Below are 4483 nucleotides of genomic sequence, written 5' to 3'. Positions count from 1 at the left end.
CCCTAGAGGTGCCCACTGAAGCTGCAGTTATTGACCTTGAGGCATCAAGCTTTCAATAACCTCCTTGTTTTGTGTTTTCTAGATGGGACTCACCAGCTTGATACCCAGGACTTGCCCCCTCGGATGTATCCTATCCAATTGGAATAGAATTGATCTGGAGAGGCTGGACAAACAGAAGCTGATTTTATTTTGCAACTCTATTTGCCACAGTATCTTTTAGAAGAACCATGGCTAGAGAATGGTACACTTTCTCTTCCAACCCTGATTCAGCTAGAAAATTTCTGTAGAAGGATGAGGAAGTGGGCAGAGATGCCCTGTTAGAGCATTTTTCCTTTTGAGGAGCAGTAGAGAGCTTCATTCCCAGTGCACTCAGGACCCCCTAAGGGACCCTGAAGTTAGGGGCAACTATTCCCGCAGCCCTGAACCTGCCAACATTCAATCGTAGTAGAGGCATTTGGGGAGTTTGGTCCCCAGGTAGTCTACAAGCCTTTCACTTTAATTGAGTGGTTCTCAACCTTCCTAGTGCCATGACCCTTTAATACAGTTCCTCATGTTGTGGTGACCCCAACCATAAAATTATTTTCTTTGCTACTTCATAACTGTCATTTTGCTACTGTTATGAATTGGGTGACTCCTGCAAAAGGGTCGGTTGACCTCCAAGGGGGTCGTGACCCACAGGTTGAGAAGCGCTGCTCTAATAGATCTGAAGCAAATGAAAAGTGACTTAGGGAGTGACTCTAACAAACCCGAACCATACCTAGAACACGCCCAGCACCTCAACCTAGCCTGTGATTTAACCTGGAAAGAGTTCAAAGGTGCTAGGAAGTTTGCAGAGGAGTTACATGTGATGAATGAAAAGTACCCAGTAGGGGAAACAGCTGTGCCTTTAAGAGACCCTGCTTGGAATCATAGTGAGCCTCAGGACAAGTGGGGGCACGGGGACATTTTCTGGTGTGCATCCCAAGTGGACTAAAGTCAGGTAGGCAGAAGGCCATTAATTATGCCAGAGTGACAGCGATTCAACAAGGAACTGTGGAACCTCCGGTGGGCTTTTTAGAACGGCTAAAGGAGGCCCTGCTGTAGATGTAGATTCCTACGAGGGGCAAGTCTTACTCAGGGAAAAGTTTCTCACACAGGCTGCACCAGACATTTGAAAGATGCTCCAAAAACGAGTGCAGAAACCTGAAGGAGTTACCCTAGAGGAGATGGTTACTTGTGCTAATTTGGCTTTCTACAACAAGGAACAGGAAGGGGAGGTTCAGGCCAAGGGAAAGGAGAAAAGGAAGGACATTGGGCATGCCCAAGTGGTGGCCACACCTGCTAATCGCCCATCAACTGCCTCCCAGGTTTCCCAGACACATGACCAAGTGCTATGTGTGTCAGGAACTGGGCCTTTGGGCACAAGATTGCTCTAGCCAGCATAGGCCTGCCCAAGTGCTGTGCCGCCCCCACAGGCAAGCTGGCCACCAGGGTGTCCCTTGTCTTATGGCAGATAGTCAAGAGGGAAGGCGCCCACAGGCCAGTGAGCAGCTGTTCATTGAAGATTGACCCGGCCCAGCCAGCAAAGCAGCAGGAGAGCTGTAGCATGTCTGGAACCTCAGGTGAGCAATCAATGTGACAGCAAGGTCCGTGGAGGTCTCCTAGATACTGGGCTGCCTATCCTGCCCTCACCTTCCCTGGACGCTGGGCACCATTCATAGGTGTGACTGTGGAAGCTGCTGCCGCCAGACCCCTCAGAAGTGGAGCACGCAGACAAGCACCCTGAGAGCTGTTCGGGGTGTTTCTCTGCCACTCCAGGACAGAGAAGGGCTCCACTGAGAACTCTACCTCAGACCCCTCACAGCCTTTAAGTCAGTGAACGCTTTTGCCCTGTTCCTGGGTTTACGTAAACAAACACCCATGCCTGTCAGTCCTAAGATTTTTTTTACTTCCCATGACACTAACCCACCTCCAACGGCAATGCCATCTCACAACCTTACCCGTCTCACCTAAACTGTTCACCTGTTTGGGGTATTTCCCCCACCCCCAGAAGTTCTCAGGTTACCAAGGTATCTAAACCAAGTGTGCCAGCTTCAAGACCACCAGCTCCTGGACCACCTCAACCTTATCCATCTTGTTCCCTGTATGGACAACCCCTTCCAACAGAGTACGGAGTATATAGACCCAAAGTCCCATTCTGCCCCTTTTGCCAGCAGGAAGTTGCTAGAGATGTTGTCACCCAGTACCCCAAATATTTGGGTCCATACCTCTTCAGGGGGGAAATGTTAGGTAGCTAGCCCAGGGTCTGGGATGTCCATTGCACATGCTCAGAGCTTTGAGCTTCTGACGAGGAAGGTACGTACTCTTAGGCGATGTTACACCTGGATTGGCCCATTTGGGCCAGGTGAATTCAATTCAGCCAATGGGGTCGACCAAGATCGTCGACCACACCTTCCAGCTGAGGACTGAAAAGTCAGGTTCCAGGTCCTTCTGCTTCTCAAGCTGCTCCTTGGAGGCCGTGCAGTGTCTCCTCTGGTTTCAGGACTCCAAGTGCCCTGAGGGCACCTGTGTAAAACCGGAAACTGCTTCAATCCATTATAAAACTCACTTAGATCACAATCCAGACTTCAGAGTGAATTCTTTCTCGAGTGAAGCCAAGGACTGAGGTATTTCTCCCACAAGAGAGATTTAACAGTCCCTACGATATGGAGGTTAAAGATGTCCTTAATATATAACTTTTTCTGGAGAGCAAATGCTTTGAGAGTGATTAGGGCAAAGAATGTACAATGAGCTTTATACAATTGATGTATGTATATGTGTGGATTGTGATAAGAGTTGTATGAGCCCTTAATAAAATGTAAAAAAAGAAAAAAAAGAAAATGATTAGGGCAAAGAATGTACAGATGTGCTTTATACAATTGATGTATGTATATGAATGGATTGTGATAAGAGTTGTATGAGCCTGCGAATATTCTCGCTGTCCTGGTTTTGTGGTAGCCAGAGCAGGTTAAACATTCGCTATATTAATGTGTCCCCAGGCTGAGTTCTTTCCCTGAGCCTGGTTTTTTAAATGCTGGTGATAAGTCTGAATTTCTGTATGTGGCTGATACTCTAGAGATCTTTGTTCAAGTTCATTTGCAGAATTATGTCTAAAGTAGGGATTCTGCAACAATTTGCCGCCATTTATTAATGTAAAATTATTTTATCTTCTAGGTGATTCTGATATCATTAGAAGCATGCCAGAACAGACTGGTGAAAAATAAATCCGCAATATTTTTCTTTAATAAAACTGGCGAGCGCTTGTTTTAAAAAGAGTTGTATGAGCACCTAATAAAATGTTAAAAAATATATATATATATGTATATATTCAAGCTGCTTTACCACTCAATTATTGCTGGCATCAAGTACTCCTCCCTAGCGGACACTCCCAATCAAATCTGGGTTTCATAATTTGCTTCAATGTCTCACAGAGCTCATGAATTGTCAAGGAAATGTCATACACAGTTGTGGAGACTGGCAAGTTCAAAATCTGTGGCACTAGCATGTATGGTTTCCTGGACTCATATGGCTGCTGGAGCTGACAAACTCAAATTGGTAGGTTAGGTGACAAGAAATTGATGCCAGTTCAAATTCGGTCAGACCATAGATTCAACTCTGAAAGAGAACTGAATGTCAGATGGAGACGAGCCAGATGCAGGGTTCAGAGCAAAAGAGTGAGCCAGCAGAGCATTCCTATATATTGGAAACAGACTACACCTGAAAGAAACTGAGGGTCACCACCTTTGAATCACATCCTCTAATAAGGTAAATTCCATCCTAATCCTGCCTCATTAATATGATAGACAATTCACATCAAAATGGGAACATAACTACAACTGGAAGCTAGAATTTACATCCCATAATGAAGGAATAGCTAAGGTAAATGGAAGAAATAATGAGCTGAACAGATGGAAGAAATAAAATAGCTGAAAAGAAAATTTCAAAGGGACTCTCAAAAAGACAAATTATTATAACAAAATTTGCAAAGTCTGGAGTCTGCAAACCAAAAATGAACAGTATGCTCAGTATGTCTCAAGCAGAAAAAATTGAAGAAAAAACCCAAGGATCATGTTTCAATGTTGAAGAATTCCATGAGATTCCATATAGAATGATGCAGAAAGCATCAAAATAAGGTGGAAGGAATACAGTCATTGTACTAAAAATAAGTTGTTGGAACAACACAAGTGAGGCAGAATTCCTGAATGCTGTGCCCTTGGTTATGTCCTGGGTGTTGGGTTGGGATTCCTATGGTAATTTCATGGTATTATTCTCATCTACAAATGAGAACCTGAGGCTCAGGAATGGTAAAATGCCTGCCTGAGGTCACAGAGCAGTCTGAGACAGGAATGGGTCCAGACCACCTGTCAGATTGTCATTATCCAAAGATAGGTATGATTTTTACCCTTGTTTCCTGGAATGTAATCTCCAAGTTCTTGGAAGTCTAACCTGATAGTGTTTTTTGTTT

The 4483-nt window shown here is 44.7% G+C and overlaps 1 pseudogene; it reads left to right on the top strand.

Moving 5' to 3' along the window:
* Positions 1-2941: 2941 nt before the first annotated feature.
* Positions 2942-3064, top strand: LOC142449591 (small nucleolar RNA SNORA72; annotated as a pseudogene).
* Positions 3065-4483: the final 1419 nt, after the last annotated feature.

The sequence above is a fragment of the Tenrec ecaudatus genome, chromosome 5, assembly GCF_050624435.1.
Source record: "Tenrec ecaudatus isolate mTenEca1 chromosome 5, mTenEca1.hap1, whole genome shotgun sequence".
Lineage (NCBI taxonomy): Eukaryota > Metazoa > Chordata > Mammalia > Afrosoricida > Tenrecidae > Tenrec > Tenrec ecaudatus.
This window is presented reverse-complemented; position numbering and strand designations above follow the sequence as displayed.